The 21,304-nt window shown below is 41.7% G+C and overlaps 1 protein-coding gene across 1 annotated transcript in view; it reads right to left on the reverse strand.

Annotated features, from left to right (window-relative positions):
* RORA (RAR related orphan receptor A) overlaps positions 1-21,304 on the reverse strand; it is a 739,200-nt gene that overhangs the window by 716,652 nt on the left and 1,244 nt on the right. The window lies entirely within an intron of this gene.

Below are 21,304 nucleotides of genomic sequence, written 5' to 3' on the forward strand. Positions count from 1 at the left end.
ACAACCCCATGACATCCCTGTTCTCAAGGATCTCATAACTTAGCCAGAGACTCCTACATAAATCATCCTAGCAATGATCAACTATGATAATACTATAATATAGGCCCAAATAAAAGAGGATGCTGACCATCCCACCCTTCACCCCCACCATCAAACGACAGATATGGCATTTTTTTCCTATTTCCTTCCTGATGGAGACAAGAAAAATTTCACCACGTTAAAGCTGTGGGAGAAAAGGATAAGAATGTGATCACACCTGGATGCAGTTTGCTCATCCTCCAGCCTGGCAGCACATGGCCCTCAGCAGCCCTCTCTGCCCAGTTGCCAGATCTCAGGCTCAGCACACGGGAGGGTCTGATGTTTACTAAACAATGGCCTGGCTTATCTTTCTCTACAAGAATCCTACCATATGGATTCAACAAAGGCAAAGCTTTCGCAGGACCCAAGAGGCAGGGTGTGATGCTCTAAAGGATCACTTCCACCAGTGGGAACAGTCTAACGCCTAAATTCCAAAAGATATTACTGATACTGTTTACAATTAGCATGCTAAGTAAAATTGAGGCAAGCTGCTGGCTTTCGTAGGCCTCATCCCATTATGCAGTTAGAAGAATATGTGTCTGTGTATACGTGTGTGTATATATGTATACATATGTGTGTATATGTATACATATACATGTGCATATATACACACATGCACGCACACACATACTACTCGTTGGACCCAACCTTTCTGAAATTTATAATAGAGAAAGCCTACAAAACATATCTACCACACATATGAAGATGAGAAAGGCAAATGGAACAGACTTTCTCCTTCATCCTACAGGACGCGCTAGCCAAGGATGGATTCCAGGAAGTTAAATGGACCTAAGAAGAGCTGAGGCTCAAAACATACTACAGATTAACCACATTTCCAGATCTAGGTTTTAAACGAGAGAATCATTTGAGGAGCATCCAGAATACTGAGTTGCTACCCTCCGTTAGCTAGAAGCTTAGCAAATGGAAATGCACATCGTGGCTTCACTCACAACATGAAAAGAACAACACACATTAATACATTAGAGGTGTCTTCTCTGTGGTTTCTCTTTAAAGAAATCAACAGCCCGAAGACTTAGCTCAGTCCTCTTCTCATCACATTTACCTTTTCATCACAATTATATTTGGCAGTCTTTGTGATTCTGAGCTGAAAAGCAAAGTATGAGGCTGTTTCCCTCTGTGGGTTTGTTATTGTTCATGATAGTTCTGATGACTTCCAAAGAAAAATCCTGAAAGTGACATTACTAAGTTAGATTAACAGCCAGTGTCCTTAACTCTTGCTTCCAAATACTTCATCCAGTGTGTAAAACAAATGCAAAACAACAAACAGGCTGTCATTGGGAAAGCTTTTGAGTCAAGTTCCCTAATGCAGAAACCTCACATTCATGTTAATCACATAGCAAGGAAAAGTACCTACAGCTAGTGCTTTCACATTTACTGATAGTTACTACATAGCTGCTTAATCACATTTTCAATGACCCAGCCAGCTCAATCTACTGACTTGGAAGGGTTTAAAACACAAAGCTCTGGCCTCTTCTTCAAGGGAAGGCCTGAAATAAAGACCTTGCATTTCTCTAAGAGAGACCTGTTTTTTCCCAGTATGGGGTAGGCAACAGGAGGGGAAGCGCTCCAAGGGTAGGAAAGGAAGAGAAAGGAGTCTATCAACTGATGAATGAATAAACAAAATGTGATACATCCACATAATGGAAGATTATTCAGCAATATAAAGGACCAAGGTACTGATCCATTTTATGGCACAGATAAACCCCCAAAACACAATGCTAAGTGAAAGGAGCCAGACACAAAAGAAAACATAGCATATGATTCCACTTAAATGAAATGTCCAGAAAAGGAAAATCTATATATAGAGAAAACAGATTAATGGCTGTCTTAGACTAGGGCTAGGAAGGAGGAGTAACAGCAAATGGGCATGTGGATCTTCTGGGGCTGATGGAAATGTTCAACTAGACTGTGGTGGTGGTTGTACAACTCTATAAATTTACTATAAATTATTGAATTGTACACTTAAGATGGGTGAATTTAATGGTAAGTAAATTATGCTTCAATAATAATTTTTTTAAAGTTGGAATGAATAAAGAAGTATATTCTTTGGTGGCTCCTTTAAAAATCACAGGATTATGGAATATCAGAGCTGGCAGGAAGTTGTAGTTCAGTGCCTCTGTGTACTAAGGAGAAGGTGAGGTCTCAGGGTGAAAGCCATTTGCCCAGAGCCACTTACATAATTAATGGTGGGCTGGGATCAGAACCGAGGCCTCCTGGTTACTTGTCCAGTGTATTCTTCACAATTTGTCTTCATTATTTTGCTTCACATAAACACTCAGGGCATTAACCATACAGATAATAAAATATCCTCACAAACAGATGTGCCTGAATCAATGACCAGAATGTTTTTGTGGTATATATCACACTGGATAACCCATGATTTAGTTATTCTCTGCTTGCGTTAGTACTTATATTTTTCGTTTCTTGTCTTCTCAGTATTTGTTTTTAGGTGAAATCCATGGCTGTTTATAAGCTTTAAATTTTAGTTTCTTTCCTTACCCTAAAGATTCACAGATGAGTTTTTCAGAAGCTGAATCGGCTCTAAAAGCCTCACTGCTTCAGTACTTCTAATGGCAAACATCCTAATTCAGAGCTCGCCACAGGGGCTTGTCTTTCTAATAGAAATGTAAAATAGATCTTTATTTGCCACAAAATTAAAATGTGATCCAATTATGCAGAATATGAAGGAACTTATTGTTGAATTACAAAAAAAAAAAATCACACACTCTAATTTAAAACAATGATACCCTAGCTTTAATTACCTTGGGTTTTACTACTGTGATTTCAAACAGGACAGGAATAGGAAGAGAGGCGACCATGCCTAAGATAAAATACACATAGGAAAATACGACTCTGTTGAAACAAACAAACGACAAAGCTAAACAATTTTAACTTTTTAGAGACAAATCATGCTTTAGGTATCAACCTATGTTACGAAACGACGTTTGTGTCTCCCTAAAATTTACATGTTAAAATGCTAATCCCTCAAGGTGATTGTATTAGAAGGTGGGGCCCCTGGAAATGTGAGAAAATAAATGTCTGTTGTTTAAGCCACCCAGTTGACGGTGTTTTGTTATAGCAGCCTGAGCTAACTAAGACAGCCAAATACTTTACTTTTGTACAGTTGCGTAGACCTCTGTATAACTCATTACAGTGATCAAGGTCAAATGGTTACACAACATCCCTTTCTCAGGAACTCGATCAGGGGTTATTCATGTGCATTAAAGTATGTGAGAAAATATTTAGCCTCCCTAAATCTGCATTTTGCAAGGGGCTATTCTTGCACTGACTTACTTATACATTTATAGTCTATCTCCCAATGCTTTTGCCTTGGCATAAAGTGAAAATTAAAATAGAACTGCATATTTAGCTCAACTTCCCCGCCACAGAACCAGTCCCTAACTTTCTAAAATGTACTTCAGCCTTAAAGTGATGCCTGTCTCGAAACTGCTTCACTTTTCAGGTCTCTGTGTGTACAGGGGCCAGTTGGACAGATGGTCCCGGGATGCTGAGGGTTCCCCCAAGAGGCAGGTGTCTCCTCTAGAAACATAGATGTTAAAATGTGCAGTTAACAAGGAAGGGCAGAGCTTCACTAATCAGCATGTGCAGAAGCTCAGAATTTAAGTATACAGATGATCTTATACTTAAGAAGACTCCAAACTGCCCACAGGGATCAGAACTTTTCTAGCCAGTCTTTCTCTGACAATGCCCAGTACTGCCTCCTATTCCACCTAAATGACCCAGCTGATACCTAAAATGGAAAGAAAAATTCCAAAACTGAAGGCTGTACTCGTAGGCAATAAGGCGAGCCTAGGACCTAAACTAGATAATTTGAGGATAGGGAACAAAGATTCCATTTCAATTCCTGAAGGTTACCCCCATACCTATTATAACAGAATAAAATAAAATAATTCAAAACTGCACAACCTCTAAATTATCAAATCCTATATATGCCTCATTTTCTCAAATGACTCCTAATTTGTGTAAAGAAAAAGGCAGAAAGAGAAATGACGGAAGTATGTCAAGGTGGGCTAAAGCTATGAATACCTTTTTATTTAAAATAAGAAAAAAATAGATACACATGCATTTTTTAAAAGGGAACTTTTTGAAACCTTGAGCCGCAGAAAGGAAAAATTCTTGGCTAAATTGCACTTCTCAAAGATAACTAGACTTACGGTCATAAATTTCTTCTCCAACCCATTTCTTTCAGGATTCTTACAGATCCATAGCATTTTGCAAGCTGACATAGGACCCTTTCAAACAATGCAACCTAACCTTCACCAACAGCTACGACTCTCTTCCTACTCTTCTGCACAGAGAGGCCCTGACCCTCAGCTGTTGCTGGAGCTCGGGATGGTGGCCAAGGCGAAAGCAGTCAAGCCGGAGAACTCCCGAAGGTGGTTCTCAGGTAACCAGCTGGTTAGATTTCATCTTGTGTGAGTTTAGCTTTGCCTAGCTAGGCCAAGGAGGCACTTGGCCTGGGTTTAGAATGATTTCTGTTTTTCTTCAGGGCTCAATTATAAACAGCCCTAAGAAAGGCTCTGCTGTCCTGAAGGGCACCTTTCAAGAGAAACAAAAATGGGACACTCGCTTAACAAAAGGGGACTGTTTGGCCACCAACGTCCTGAACAGGGTCTGAGTGTATAACTGGAAGGGCTTTCTGCAAAGTTAAAAAGACAGAGAAGAAAACAACAGCAAAAAAAAAAAAAGGATCATCACAGAATCTCCCACTCCAAACCTTCCTTCCGCTCAGAAGTGCCAACAGATAAAATATAAACCCCTTTGAAGAAAACTGCAGCCGGAGCTCAGCTTTCAGGTTTTAGAAGACACTGGCATCCCAAGGCCTTCCCACTGTCAGATCAAACACACACAAAATATTTCCCTGATATTTTCCCAGTTTCACCCACACCATAAAAAACAGGCTTTCCTTTTAATCTACTTACCACACTGTGGCTGACGGCCTCTAATTTCACAGCACAGAGATAACACAAATAATTCATATGACACATTAGTGAAATATTGGCAGGGAAAACATTTAGTCAGAGCTCACCGAAAACAACAGGGAGCTCAGTGATGGCCTCAGAGGGCAGAGGGATGCCTTGCCAACAGGGCAGAGCCCCCTCCCGCCACACTACTTGAGTTGAAGATAAAGTCAGCCTATTTGGATCCGAATTGTTTTAAGGCACAGGTCTTCATAATTACACAACATTTTTCTAGTCCCTCGATGGGTTGCAACATTATCAACCTCCCTCCAGGACTTCCAGGGGCTGCTGCGTATGTGAAAGTCCCTAGAAAACTGTTAAGTGCCATTAACATGCAGCAATGGCAATCCCACTCAGTCATAACCAAGGTCAGCATCTGCCTGGCCAAACACTTGTGCATTTCTTTTTCTCTTCCTGGTCAACTTTAAAAAAAAAATTCTTTCACTTAGTTTCCCATGGCTAGACCCAGCCTTTGAAGATCTCACCCCCTTTCTCAAGACCCTCTTTCAACTTTCTCTCCCGCAAAGTCTTCCTCCCGGGGCAATAAGGAGACCTATCCACAGCTACTATTCATTCCATTTCTCCCACCCTTGAGGTTCTGTCAAGTGTGGGGCAGATTGCCTTTAGAGACAGGACAACTCAATGCTGTCTGTGTAGAAAGGTTTTTTTTGTTTGTTTTGTTTGTTTTTTTAAAAAAAGGCTGCAACACTTCAATCATCAGTTAGGCATGTTGGGAGAGCACCATCAAAGCAGAGAAAACTGAAACGCAACCCGAAACAGCAAAGGGTCTAAAACCTGACTCTGGGCTTACAAACTTTCTTACTTTATTTTTACTTATTTATTTTTTGAGATGGAGTTTCGCTCTGTCACCCAGGCTGGAGTGCAATAGCGCAATCTCAGCTCACTGCAACCTCCACCTCCCAGGTTCGAGCGATTCTCCTGCCTCAGCCTCCCAAGTAACTGGGATTACAGGTGCACACCTGGCTAATTTTTGTATTTTTAGTAGAGAAAGGGTTTCACCATATTGGCCAGGGTGGTCTTGAACTCCTGACCTCAGGTGATCCACCCACCTCGGCCTCCCAAAGTTCTGGGATTACAGGCATGAGCCACCATGCCAGGCACATTCTTACTTTTTACACCTTATGTAGATGTAGGCTCTCCAGGTCCCAATCCACTTTTGTGAGATACTTTTCTTTGTCATCGTACCAATCCAACCCCTTCAATTTCCCAACCACACCGACTTGGACCTTAGATTTATTTTCTGCTGATATCATCTCAAAATCCATGAAGATTATCTCATAGATGTAAAAATTCTCCTTCTAATCCTCTATCAAGAGTGCTGCTCAGAGCTAGGACTCCAGGTCTCTAGCCTGGCCCTCCTAAGTGCTAGGTACTTGCTATTGCTATTTCTTTGTTTTCTTGCCTAATGCCACATGTAACATATTGTCACCTGCTCCCTGCTAGACCCGCATTCCCAGCTGCCCATCAGATATGTCCCTGGAACTTCCAACTCAGCCCATCCCAAACTGAACCCATGCCTTCTCTCCTCTTCACACTCTACCCCACTACACTGTCCCAGCCAATGATCCGCCCCACACTCTGCACTTCACTCCTGCCATTCTCTTCATCATGTTCTTCCAATTCCACTTCCTGGGGAATCCTGCTGCAGAGTCAACTCTTCTTCACCTTCCACTTCCAACCCTCACCCCAGTCTTGGCCTTCAATATCAGTCACTAGAATTATCACAGAAATCTCCTAACTTGGTTCCTTGTCTATACCATCCATTCTCCCTCCCTAACCCCACATAAGTATATTTAAGTACCTTACCAAAAAGAAATCAGGTATTTTTCATTTGTTCAAAATTTTGCTGTAAGACAAGGTCCAAACTGCTTAGGCTGGCCCCTGCCTACTTTCTCCAACCTCATCTCCTACTCCTCACCAACATACTCTCAGGCCAAGCTACATCTCACTCATGTTACCTGAATGTGCCATGAACTCTCCCCTTGGGTGCCTCAGCCTGGAATGCCCTGTCACTTTTTGCCAGAAGAATCTCCCCGTTTTTCTAAAACCCAGGCAGACACAACTACCTCAGTGAGCTTTCCCTAACTCCTCTTGCGGCATTTTCTCCTTCTGTATGTTATAGGTTTCCTAAGTATCTCTACTATAGCATGCTACACCTTTTTAAAGTAATGTCTTTCTTGCCCATCAATTCCCTTAATTCAGCTTTGTCCCTTCATTGACTAACATGGGACCTGACGCATAGTAAGTACACAAGAATACTTGATGGATCAATGCAAGGAGGTGATGTATTCTATTATACTGCCTTTAAACATTTGAAACTTTCGAAGAATAGATTTTCTTGCTTCATCCCAGTCCTCCCTCAGCTGGCTCATCTTTCACATATTGATTCTAAACTGCACGTCACTAGCATCCTGAGGGCATTCACCGAATGCTCAAGTAAAAGGCAGAGAGATATGGGACAGAACACTGAAGACAATCTATAACCCTGCTCCCAAGGAACTCAGACCAATGAGACCATAAACACAGCTGAAGCCGCAAAATGTGAATCCAATGAGGACTATAACTAATGAGAGCTAAAACCAGAGTGTGTTTGCTACTAAGAAAGTAATAATGGAAAAGACCAATTAATAAAGGGATGTTGTCAAACACCATGACAATTTTCATTAAAACATTTTATTAGCCTGAATATGATATTGATGCTTTTTCATTGAGGTTTGTAATAAAACTTCTCCACTAAATATATTCTTAATTCAGATGCCAGGCATTGATACTGGCTACTATCTCCTTAAATCCTTGTGGGGTTTAAAACTTAAGTTGTTGATTTCAAAGACAGGGAGTGGACAGTGGTTTATTAAGCAAATTTGCTTTCAATATTTTGATCATCAGAGCAAGCATTATATATATGAAAGTTAAAGGTATTCTAAACTACATACAATCTCATCGCTACGGACAAGTCTTTCTGAGGTTCTAGATTACCAGATGGTGGTGTTGACAATGCCACAGAAGCAAAATCCAAAAGTGGGGGCAAGTGAGAGATGGGAGGCCATCGGTATAATCCCTTCTAGATGCTATGGTGGCAGAATGCAGAGAGGGGGCCTTGGAGGCAGCAATCCAGACTGGAGATGGACCAGGTAAGTTTTCAGGATCTCCCTGGCCATACCACCCTAACGGTTGAAAACTCCTGGACAATTACTGCCAAACTATCCCCGGAAGCCGTCCTCTTGTGGGTGAAGGGATAATGCCACTGGAACGTCATTGAAGTGTAACACCTTCTTGGACTTTTTGATCTACCTGTCCCACAAGGAGCAGCCATGTTGGACGCCGCCTTCTCAGGTCCTATTTCTGCTCTTAGGGTTGAGTTGTGACTTAAGGCATAGAAATGTGCCTCTATCTTTCTGCTGTGGAAAGAAAATTGTTTGACAAATGTCCTTCCTTAGGAGATAAATGACAAAATAAAATGATCATTCCTGGGCCCTTAATACTTCTTTCCAAAACTTGAGAAATACCAGTTAATAGAGGTTCTCAGGCATGGTAGTAAGGATGAAGAGGTTGAAACAAACGTAGAAAGCCTTGTTTTCAAAGCCTGGCGTTGATGCCATCATTGACTTGACTTGTCATAATTAATATGTGTCCCCATTCATTGTCAACTTGTTAAAATGCAACATAAGCCAAGCATTTTTTTATGCCAAAGTCATATATCTTCTTGGTCTGCCTGACACAATATGTATGTGTGCATGTGTGTGTATATTTATATATGTGCCTGTGTATATATATATATATATATATGTATAAATTAATTCACTTTGCACAGAACCAATTATTTTTGTTCACTGACTGTTCAATATTATATTATAAGACTGGGGTTTCTCTTCTCAGCTAGAGTCTACTTCTTAAAGACCAGCTCCTCTACGTCTGTATGTGTGTGTATCACTCACACTATCACAATACAAATTAGACAAAATAGATGCTTAATGGTGTAATTCACTTTACAATGGCACTATTATTACAGCATTACTCTATTTTCATTACTACCGCATATTAGAATCGGCTTCCAACATGTTTGAGTGAAGAAATAAAACAACCTAATCACAGTGCCAATTAATTCTGTAAAAGTCATGCAGTATATCAAAACTAAAACATTTCACAGCCATCTCAGAAAGACAGGATTTCATTCTTGCTTCACTCTTTTTAGCCAGCTATGCCTCTACTCCTTGAATACTTTGACCTATCCTAGTCCAGTTATAAGCCAAAATCGATAAAAGACCCTTAGCAAGTTTAATTGATTCTCTAAGAAAGGATATTATAATCCATCAGCGCACCCTCACCTTGTGCTGACATTATTTTCCTGGGTTTACCCAATACCACTGTGGTACCAAAAACTACTCTTTCTCACGCTGTTCTCTCATCAGCTCAAATACTGTAACAGCAGAGCAATTTCAAACAGGTTGTGAGTCTTTGACAGTATTGCTTGCAAAGTGCATGTAAATTATTAGATTACATTACAAGTGAAAGACTCAGCAGTGGGTCACCATAGTGGAGCATTAATGTAGAGCAAGTTGAATGGAACCCTTACAGACAAGCTTCTCCAATGTGATTTTTTTAGCAGAAAGGAGAAAGTGAGTAAAGGGAAGGGAGGGCAAGGAATGATGGGTTGGTGAAAACTGAAGTCTCTGAGAGCACCAGGGCAAGGTGGGAATAAGGTAGCAACCCCAGCCTCAGTGCCTGGATGGGGCAGCCAGAGGGCACTACAAGAATAGTGGGAGCAGGGAGACAGGGAAGAGGGAAGGAAGAGGCCAGACAGGTATGGGAGGTAATGTCAGGAAAGCTCAACAAGTGGCTGATGGGGCTGAATTTCAGTGATTTGTCCTCTTTTAATTGGATCCAGCCCATGGTAGCTGAGCTGAGGGATTAATGAACTTACCTAAGATCACAGGGCTAGCACAGCACACACCTGGGTCTCGGCCCAGGTCTGTCTCACTCCTCCAAGCAGGCTTGTAAAAACCACATACACATATTGTCTCCCAACACGTCCAGCTTTGGTCTGAGTTGCTCACGACTAGAGTAGGCCTGATCGTGCAATTGAGGGGATCAGTGGATTCAAGAGAGGCAGAAGTCAGACAAACAAGGGCAGCTGGGTCCAAACCGAAGGCCCCATTGGAAATATAAGCCAGCAGGAGATGTGCCTGCAGAGTTGGGAAGTGCTGAGCTGGTGTATTGAGAAGGCAAACACCTCTGCAGGACAATGTGGAAGAGAATATCTGCATAGTTAATGGGCACCTATTTTATGCAAGGTATCGTGAAGGGAGTAAAAACATAAACTGTGGTCTTGATCTCCTTAAGACTAGGCTCATACCCGGAAAATAACTATCAGACAGCATAAAAGAGGCCTGGCAGAGGAAGAGGTTACATGTTCACTAAATGAGCAAGGCCCATATGACTGACTGCTGTAACAAACAGGAGTCTGGGAGCTTCAAGAGGGAGAAGGTGGATCTTATCTGGAGTGAAAATGATGGTAAGATTTCAACGAGTGAAGAGAGAGATGGGGACTAGGTGAGGCAGAGGAGGAGGGGAAAGGTGAAGGCACATACAAGGTAGAGAGATGAAAAGGCCAAGTTCAAAACACGTTTAGAAGAGAACCACCATAAATGCCTGGTCCGAGGTGACCCAGGAATTTCAGCGAGCTTCTTAGAGAAATGCCACCACTCAAATAAAAGATCCAGAAAGGCAGGGAGCTCACCTCACTTGTTTGCTGCTTTATCCCCAGGCCCTAGCACATAGAAAGTACTCAGTAAATATATGTTGAATGAAAGAATGCCACCCTTGGGCTCTTACCACACTGATGTCAGCTCCAAGCAAAAGAGGGATCCCAGAATTTATATTCTAAGCCAGTCTAGGCAGATGTGCCTCTAAATGTACTAGCATATTAATGAGCATGTGCTAAAAGTGGCATAAAGATACTGTATTATAAATAATAAGTATTTACATTATTTTCCCTCCCCCACCTCCTCCCTGAAGTCATAATGAGTAACACCTGGAGCTTAACATCGGTTACTGTGGAAACACTTCCTTCCTCCCCCACTGACGGGCCATGGCCCCCAGAAAGGCTGCTTCTACTTCATGCCCAGGACAAGGTTTTCAAATAGTGAGGAGCGGCTCATAAATAGATCATGGAACCAATGTGATAGCTCATAACCTGTATTTTAAATAATAGAGCAAACATAATCATGCATCACAAGTGAAGGGTAAACATTTTACATGAAAAGTTTGTGTGTGTGTGCGTGTGTGTGTGTACTAGTTCACAATGTAATATGTTTTTCTCATTGTGGATCACGGTATTAATGTCTCAAAGATATCGCCCTGAGAGGCAAGCAGTTCCAGTGTTAGGACCTGTAATATTCAAGCTGAATGACCTTTGTTTTACTGGCTAAATGTCACTGTCAAATGGTATTTCTCTTTGGACCGGTAAACTTGACCCATCCTGAAACACTGAGAAGTTCTGTGTAACATCTGAAGTTCAGAATTAGTTCCTTCAAAGGATCCCCAGTTTCACAACACACAGCTTTTGTGGAAGAAAATATGATTTATTTTTTCTAATTACAAAAGTAACATATACATAATGCAAGAACTTCAAAAAATACAGAAAAGCACAAAGAAAAAGAAACTCACAGATAATCCCAGCATCCACAGATGACCACTTTATCATTTCATCATTTTGGTATTCGTGGGTACTAGTTAATTTACTAATATAACTCACACACACACACACACTCACACACACACACACACACTATAATTTCCTTTTACAAAAAAGATGGCATTCCATGTACACTGCTGTGAAAGCTGTTACTTTTCACTTAGCAATGGCTGATAAATATTTTTTCTTGATAAGAAATACTTTTCTAGTGCAACATGATTTTTAATGGCTACATAGTATTCCATTCACAGACTTGATCCTGAGCATCTCTAGACAAGGCACAGCCTTAAATCCTCTGCTTCGAGAAAATAAGCTTGCTGCGGAGACACACATCTTTGCTGTGGGCCCCCTGGCTTTGTCTAGCTCTGGTGAGCACTAAGCACGAGATGCTCAACTCCATACCTATTAATAGAAAGCAAAAATAGTTTTACTTTCTATTAAATCAGAGCATGAGACTTGGACACTATTTTCACTATGTTTTAGAATGGCTTTACCGACATAGCCACAAGCTCACTGGTGGATTTTTAATTAATAATAAAAATGCCAGTGGGGTTAAAAAATAACAATTACTGACAATGTTCCACTAATAATGCATAGCCAAAATAACCCATGCTTACTTTTGTACGTATCTACTGCCTAATGCTAGATCAACTTGCACACATCTTAATAGCCTCGTTAGGTCGGGCGCGGTGGCTCATGCCTGTAATCCCAGCACTTTGGGAGGCCGAGGCAGGCGGATCGCGAGGTCAGGAGATCGAGACCATCCTGGCGAACATGGTGAAACCCCGTCTCTACTAAAAATACAAAAAAATTAGCCGGGCTTGGTGGTGGGCACCTGTAGTTCCAGCTATTCGGGAGGCTGAGGCAGGAGAATGGCGTGAACCCGGGAGGCGGAGCTTGCAGTGAGCAGACATCACGCTACTGCACTCCAGCCCGGGCAACAGAGCAAGACTCCGTCTCAAAATAAAAAAAATATATCCTCGTTATTCGAACTTTGGAAGATCCTGGCACAGCACACAAGTGACAGGAACATGAGGTAAGAAAGTACAAGACCTGGGTTCTAGTCACAGCCTTGCTGCTTACTAGGAATGTGATCTCGAACACATTACCTTTGTCAGCATCAGTTCAAACAGGGTGGGCTAGGCTCACTGATTCATAAAGCCCTTTCTGGCTTTAACACACTTTAGTCTAATAAAGTATGACCAAGTGTAGTCTAATAAAGTATGACCAAGTGGTAGTATCATGAGTGAGCATCACATATTTAACACACAACTCCAAGTTCAAGACTAAAAAGTCAGCTTTAGAGGGTTCAAGAGCCCTTTCAGTATAGCTTCAGCTCTTCTTCTGATTCCCTGTGAGCCCTCAAGAATGCTAGGGAACCTCACCAATCCTTGACTGTCATCCTTCACACTGTGAAATTTTACTGCTTCCAGGTTAATAGCCTAGTCTATAGAAATTGCCCGGGTTCCCACTTTCTGCACACATGTGCTCATCCAAAGCACGTGATGAGTGCCAGAAATGGTAAAATACAACTCTGGCAATTTCGCACTTGTCATCATCAGTCAACTAATATGAGCACTAAAAGAGGAATCATTTTTTGATGATCAGGTTATTTCATTTGCCTTTGCTTTCCCAATGCTTCATTACCTGGACAATTGAGAGTTATGAGCAGTTCACCCTCCCAGTTGCCCTGTCCTTTCAGATATAATATCCCTGTCACACAAACGTTCCTGAGAGTACATGCTGTATTGTCACATGGCCTTTTCATCATCCACTGGTTTTATAACTGGAAAGTGAAAATGAAAAGCAATGCAGTTTATTTAAGAGGTTTTAGACTTGCTAAATATACATGTGTGTCCTCTGTGATTGGATGTTGAAAATCCATTAATTTCCACACAGCCACTCCCCCCCATGACTGGCATCGATCATATGGGATGAGATAAGCCTCTTTGCTTCTGGAAGGGCGGAATCACATCTGGTTGCCTTTTCTCTGTCTTTGTCCATTTCTTCAGGTTTCTTTAAAATTAATTGGAAGAGTCAATTAACACGCCTGCCAATTCCCTTTACACCCTAGGAAAGCAGCTCACCGTGCCCTTCAGACCTATTCTTGCTGTTTTTCCAAGTATTCCCTTACCTGCCTTTGTCAATTGGCATTCTCGACAAGTTCGTCATAACTTCTCAAAGTGTCAACTTTTCCTCTTTTCATTGCCCTTGTTAAAGATAATTTAAAATTAGAAAGTCACATTCCCAGCCATTTCAGAGTCAATGCTAATGTCATTTTCCTTTGCACAGAAGTCTCTTTTCCCTCTAGAGGCTCCCTGCCTTCATCCACAGCCCCCACTCCCCAGCCCCAAACAGGCATTGTTAATCTCTGCAGGCACTAGTCCATTCCCCTATTTCATCCTTCTTCTCTTTCCCCCAAAATACTTCACCCACTAAAACATACTTTAGCTTGTGGTTCTCCTTCCTTCACTCCACTTCAGAGAGAAATGTCTGGGTCTAGAGACTGTAAAGTCACCTTCAGGAAAGAAGTATACAGTTGGCTGTCAATTAATCAGGATAAGACAGAAAAAATTACACCATGTGCAGCTCGGCTCTCAGTACATGCATTTATGTTTTGGGATCAAGAGGATTTCTTCCGTACAACCTAAAATTCATATTTACGGCTTTTGTTTGGCTATAACTAATTCCCTACCTAACTGCACAGTAGTTAATAGTATGGAATTCTTAAAACAGTGATTACCATACTTCATAGTAGATTTAAACAATGGTCCCTCATTTCCCCCTCATTCTATTTCACCTCTATTCTTGCCTGTTTATTCTTGGTAGCATTCTTTGCTTATAAAAAAAGCCAGACGATTTTATATTCTATAATTTTTATTCTTGTGGCTAGTTTGACATAGATTTTAAGCCCGTTTATTTTCCCCCATTAAGCACAGACCCAAACATCACCATTCTTATCACGTGTACAATCCCATCAAGTTTCAGAGTGTCATTTATATACAATTTTATTTCTTCTTACTTCTTTCACACACGCCTACCACTTACGTACAGCAACTTCACTACATTCATATTTCATAAACTTCATCAGTATTCAGCCAAACCCTCCCCCGAAGTAAGCTAGGTATTTTTAACACTGCACTGCCTCTTTCAGTGGCTTGAGGATCCTATACTAAGTGGCACCCTTCCTTGCATCCCAGAAGAGTTTATCTATTATGGTCTGTGCATGGATGCAGAAACTTCCTAATTGTTTCAGGAAACTTTAAGATGTTCATAATCAAGCCAGGTGCAGTAGTACATGCGTGTAGTCTCAGCTATGAAGAAGCCTGAGGCAGGAGGATCCCTTGAGCCCATCTCTTTAAGAAAAAAAAAAAACAAAAAACACTAAAAAAATAGTTCATAATCAAAATTAAAACACCCAGTAACATTGTTAAGATGATTCTAGGCTAGGAGATTATAAATCCTCTATACCATAATATTTCCTACTCATTTCCATCCTCTGACACAGAGTTTCAGAGAAAACATCTATGGTATAGAAGCTCTACCTGGGGCAGCCTGGAGTCCTCCACCACCTACAAGGGTGTTTGAAACTTGTACTCTCAGCTGTCAGTGGGTGCTGTACAGGGCTCCCTGGCTGACCACCAGGGCGCCAGTTCTGTGGACAAAACCATCACCAGGAAACCACAGCTCCACGCCATTGTTAATGGGCCATACTATGTAATGTGATAAGACAGTCTGTAATAATGACATGTCAGTTAAGGCCATAAAAATGTTAGGAAAAAAAAAATTGTTCTTGCACCAACACAAGGGAATTGTTACCTATAATTCCTTTTAGCATTAGCATGTAAGAGCTGGAGCAAAAAGCCGGCCTGACTAAACTGTGAGCTATGGTACATTTATTCCTCATCATGCCCCATTCCTCTCTTCTAAGGATTTCTTTAGACAATCTCCTTGACGTCTTTGCTCCAAAATCAAAAAATGAATAATAATAACTGGGCTGTCACAAAAGAACACCAAGACTCCCAAGCTGAATTTCCAACACTACAATATCAAAGATAATCACAAGACAACTGCAGACTATGTCATTAAGTCAAGTGGGACATCCCTGAGAAAGTCAGCTTCTGATGATGTGGTTCCAGGGATGCTTTCCATATTCGTCCAGTGAAAATAGCCTGTGCTTGGAAAGAGGGTTTCCTTTGGGACAATCAAAATGTTCTTTGTTGACATTCTTGGAATTATTCCTTCTAACCCTAGAGTTTCCTAACTTTCAGGATTTAAGAGCCTCATGCCAAAGATACCCCTTCAATATATCTGTGGAAGAGTTAGGACTACCTGGAGTTTCTGTCTACCATTAGATGGGAGAAAACTTATATTATGTTATCATAATACAGTAAATAACTTATTTGAAAATATAATATCCTTCCTGAATATTTAAGAATGACTTTACCACCAGGCATGGTGGTTCACACCTGTAATCCTAGCACATTGGGAGGCCGAGGCAGGTGGATTGCCTAAGCTCAGGAGTTTGAAACCAGCCTGGGCAACATGGTGAAACCCCATCTCTACTAAAACACAAAAAATTAGCTGGGCGTGGTGGTGCGCACCTGTAGTCCCAGCTACCCGGGAGGCTGAGGCACAAGAATTGCTTGAACCCGGGAGGCAGAGGTTGCAGTGAGCTGAGATTGTGCCACTGCACTCCAGCCTGGGAGACACAGCGAGACTCTGTCTCAAAAAAAAAAAAAAAAAAAAAAAAAAAGACTTTACACCCTCTTTAACTCCAAAGAAAGAATTAAGAAGAGCCTAAGCTCTGGATGAAATTTTCCTATAAAGAAAAAATCTCAATTAACTAGAATCAACTAATTGAATTTCTATTGTGCTACTTGCAACTTAGACAACCAGGGAGGCAAATAACAAAACATACTGATATTGAGGATTTAACAAAAAAAGAAAGAAAGAAAACAATTTCCAAGCGGAGATCAAGATAGATTTAGTCCAATCTCTGACACTGTGTCCATTTACAGTTCTATCATGTACAATTGGAATTCATACTCAGAACAGTGACCTTGTGGCACCATAAGATTCTCAAACCTCAATGAAAGATTCAATTACATTCTCAATGTTCTATCTAGAGTAGGAAAGGGGACTAGTACATTTAGCAAACGTATTCAACAAGGAAAGGACAAAAAATACTCTGGGTTAATCTACTGTTAGAAAAACCAATTCATCGGTAACGTCCTGACACCCTTAGAGAAAAATCACGGTTTACTGTGTTATTAATCAACACTTAAACACTGATTATCAGTTTTTTTAAAAGCATTAATTTAAAAAAGATACAATTTTATTTTAACATACAGCCTAAGAAGATGGGTGAAAAATTTAACAGCTCATTTCTAAACCAACACTTCCTGTGTGAATTAGATATCCAAAAACAATAAACACTAAAAAATGATAGAAGAGAAAATGAGAGACAGAGTATTATTCCTAAATATTGAGCAAGGAAGATAATCTTAATATTCAGAAAAGTATTCCAAATTCTGGATGAGTATTCACTCTAACACTTGAAGGCCTTTCAAAAATACTCTCCTTGTTTCTGCACAATTTATCACTAATCTGGGATGAATGAGACAGGAATCTGTGAGCAAACAGATGAGGTCTACCTCAGAGTCCCTGTATGTTGGTTCATGGAAGACAATGAATGTGAACAGCCAGATATGTCATAATAGGAGAGGTGCGTTTCCTATAAATTTTTTTATTTTTTATTTGTTTTTGCACACATGGCAATCACATTATAGCTCTTTCCCCAGATACCTGGGAAATGTAGTTATGCATTTGGCTTCCACAGAAGCATAAGCTAAGAAGCTCAATTCATCAAGTAGCCTGGAAAGATGAAAGGGGAAAGGAAGAGTAAACTCAGAACACGTGGCATATGCTTAAGACACTATACCACATGAACCTCTAATAACCTCCAACTCCATCTGTCCTGTCAACATGGTACTGCAAGCTCCCAAACACAAAAATGGGAGAAGCTGGATCTTAATTCAGAAGTGACATGTCCAAGGAAAAGAACCCATGGGCTTGTCTCACTCGAATTCCAAAGGTTAGCTCTGGACAGAGGGCAGTTTGCTTCCAAAAGTGATTCAGCTGTCACTAAAAATCCTCAGAACATTTTTATCCGGAGGCACCACTATTACAATTAACATTCTCACACCTCCCTGTGTCCCACTTCAGGAGTCTAATGTGGAACCAGGAGTGTGTGCTACAGCCCCCACCTCTGCTACCTCGAAAACAAGCTGAAGGGTCTCATCGTTAGGGGCTTCAATGCAAGCTCCATACTTCAGTTTCAGACGTAGAGGCATTTTCTAAAGCCAAGGGCTCCTCACAATGCCAGTAGGTATTGGAAAATTCCAGCAGGTGACTAACATTAGAAGAGTCTCCTATAGATGTTTTGAGCCACTCAGGACTTGAATTCTACATTAATAATTCAATTCTTTTTTAAGAAATAAGGGGGAAGCAACAGAAAAAGTTATCATAACTATCATCAAATGCCTTTTCTAAAATTATTATATTACGTTTTTAAAGGGTATTATTATAAATGTTTTTATGAGCAATTTACCGGAAAATTAAAGTCCTTTAGTTTAAAAAATAATTATTTTATCCCTCTAGCAAAGGATCTTCTCCCAGCCAGTAGCTCTTTCAAACTATGGGGCATCATTTGTTCACTGTGGCGAGCCGGGTCCATGCGAGGAAAGTTGATCTGAGAATCAATCTCTAGAAAGGGCGCTAAATTGCTAGGTAAGAGCACCTACTAGAAAGTGAATCAGCCAAAACTGAAAGGGGCAAGAGAGGCCACGCACTTTCAAAGTCAAAGACGTATGTGGTTCTAGAAGTCCTCAGGGCTACACATCAACTACAGGCCCTGTTAACTGATTTTAAGTCAATCTAAGCTGAGCTTCCAGGGGGTTCGATCTCAACCCAACTGAGCTTTTCACTGTTAATCCCGTCTTTTGGTTTCGATTTTTCCCTTAGGTCTGCCGGCCCTAAAAGCCTTCAACCTTCAGCACTGGTGTTCCAAACCAACTGTGTGGTACACAGCCCTGTGTGGATAACTTTAGTGAAGTAAAATATGTAAGCTTCCGGCATGCACATATAATAACGAGATTCTGAAAAAGGGTTTTTAACAACAGTTATGTCACGAGGCTCATGGCTCCCTGAAGTCCCTGAAAGCCTTGTTAAATTAAAGATTCGCTGTGGGTTTTTTTCCGCTTCATTCCTACTTCCCATGTTGCTTCCTGCCTTTCTTTTTTCTCTTTCATTGTGTTGTAAAGATGGAACTGAATGACACCAGCCATCATTAATATCACCTAGAAAATGGAAGAGTTTCATTAAAACTGCTAACATTCCCAGCAGTTTTATGGACAGGGGAAGGTCGTCTTTCAGATTATAAAGTCACACATCTGATTTTGTAAGCTCAGGCAATAAAGGTACACAGTGCATTCACACTTGGATTCCCAAGAGGGAGGAATTCAACAGTAGCCTCAAGTCTACCTAGGTAATGTCTCATGAGGTCACTGCAATGTCATGAGAATCCAGACCACAATTTCTGTGGACTTCAAACACTGACTGGCTAGAAGCTAAACCTGCTACCCTTTGGAAAGTATCTCCCAAATCAGAAAGCTTCCGATTTCACCCAATGCCAAGAACTCCACTCTACCCTCATGGAGGTTGAAAATGCTAATTATAAGGTGATGATGTTTGCTTTTCCTTTCTAGTTGTGTGCCTTTATGTTTTAAGTATTTAAAAGGCATAATCACCTAGTGTGTAGGTTAATTTCTTTCCGATATTGTAATTTATGCAACATTAATACTGGATGCCAGCTCCAATTTTCTTACTGCTTACACTCTGGGAGCCGACTTGCATATTCTGCCAACTCCATTACATCATCTGAAAACCCAAACATTTCCCATTTTCAAATCACTCTCAACTACCAGGCATACTTACACATTCTCTCTTTTTCTCCCTAGCTCACACACATAAAGACTGGTACCCCTGAGGAGCAGATGCTACATCTGAGGTTAAAGTCTGCAAATGCACATAATTTCTGGAAGCTATTACTACTGCTGTGTTAGCTAAAGGATGCCTCCATCTCTGACCTTCCTTTTTCCATTCAGACTGTTATATAACCTAGTGCCTGCGTGCAGGATGTGAGTTGAGTGTTTGGGCCTTACCACCCCCCTCCCATTAAATCTTCCAGGAGGGATAGACAGGGGCTGGTTCAAAGAATGAGTTGCGGTGGGGGCAGAGGGTGGGCGGAAGGGGATATGGGTCAGCAGGTCAGCTGTGCAAGATGTATCCCACTCCTATTATGCCCCTCTCCCCTTTTTGCTGAGCCTAAGGGGGCTGGTGGCACTGAATGCTCCAGCGTTACATAATTTGCAAGAACAGCAAGTTACGGATTTGCTAGTCGGTTCTGCAGCCTGCCACCCTGATCGCTCGCAAGAACACCTTCTGGCAAGAATGACACCTGAAGATGTTAATAACACACGGTGTGGGGGGCGGGGGTCAAGAAGGAGAAGGGTGGCAGCACAAACCAAAAATTAGTGCAGCTTCCTAAATACTATGTCCCCCCATTCCAAAAAAAAAAAAAAAAAAAGCCCCAGAAACACATGAAGGGGATTTTCTCCAGTGTTTCTGATTAACCCTGTTACATAACCCGCTCGCATTCCAAATCCACCGTCTCAGGGTCTAAATATACTCTTTGCAGCCAAAAGCTCCCCGCACACAAACTCACCGAGCTAGCGGCAGGTCCGGGCCCCCAGCCCTCATCCCCTTCCCTTTTGTCCCAGCCCTCGATGCCCCCCTCCCGCTGAAACCGCGGTTCGGCGCAGTCACCCTTTGGAAATCGCCTTTAATTAAATGTTTTTCGCGTGTGTCACCCTGATGGCTTTTACTGTACTCGAATTCCGTGAATGGGAAAGCGCCTGGACAGGGGGTGTGGCTAAGGTGGTGGTGGTGGGGGGGGGGGATACTGTAAAACAGCCAGCACATGATCAGCCATATTCCTACCTCCAACTATAACATCGAGAGGAAGGGAGCAGTTCCTGGGGCCCCCATTAGCCTCTACCCAGCCCTCCCCAACCGCCGCCAGAAGCCCAGTGCAAGAGGAGGGGGCGCGCTGGGCCGGTGCCCAAGCCGGGGCTGGAGAAACCCTCTCCGTCCCCAGCTCCGGGCGGCTCGCTCGAGCCCGCTTCCTCCGGAGTGACAGGCGTGATTTATACATTATTTACAACAGTAATTAAAGCTGTAGCTTCCTCCTGTTCTTTGCAAACTCCAGGCGCATTCAAATAAATAATCCCCCACTCTCGAGAAAAACCCACATCAGGTTCCAATACCTTTAAGAAAGAGTGAGCTTTCCTCAACAGCTTACTTTAGGAAAGGAGGGAGCAACTGAGTCCCCCCCCCATCCCCCCACCACACGCACACACAGACCAAACACCAAAATGAAGAGTAA

The sequence above is a fragment of the Nomascus leucogenys genome, chromosome 6 (genome assembly GCF_006542625.1).
Source record: "Nomascus leucogenys isolate Asia chromosome 6, Asia_NLE_v1, whole genome shotgun sequence".
NCBI classification, from domain to species: domain Eukaryota; kingdom Metazoa; phylum Chordata; class Mammalia; order Primates; family Hylobatidae; genus Nomascus; species Nomascus leucogenys.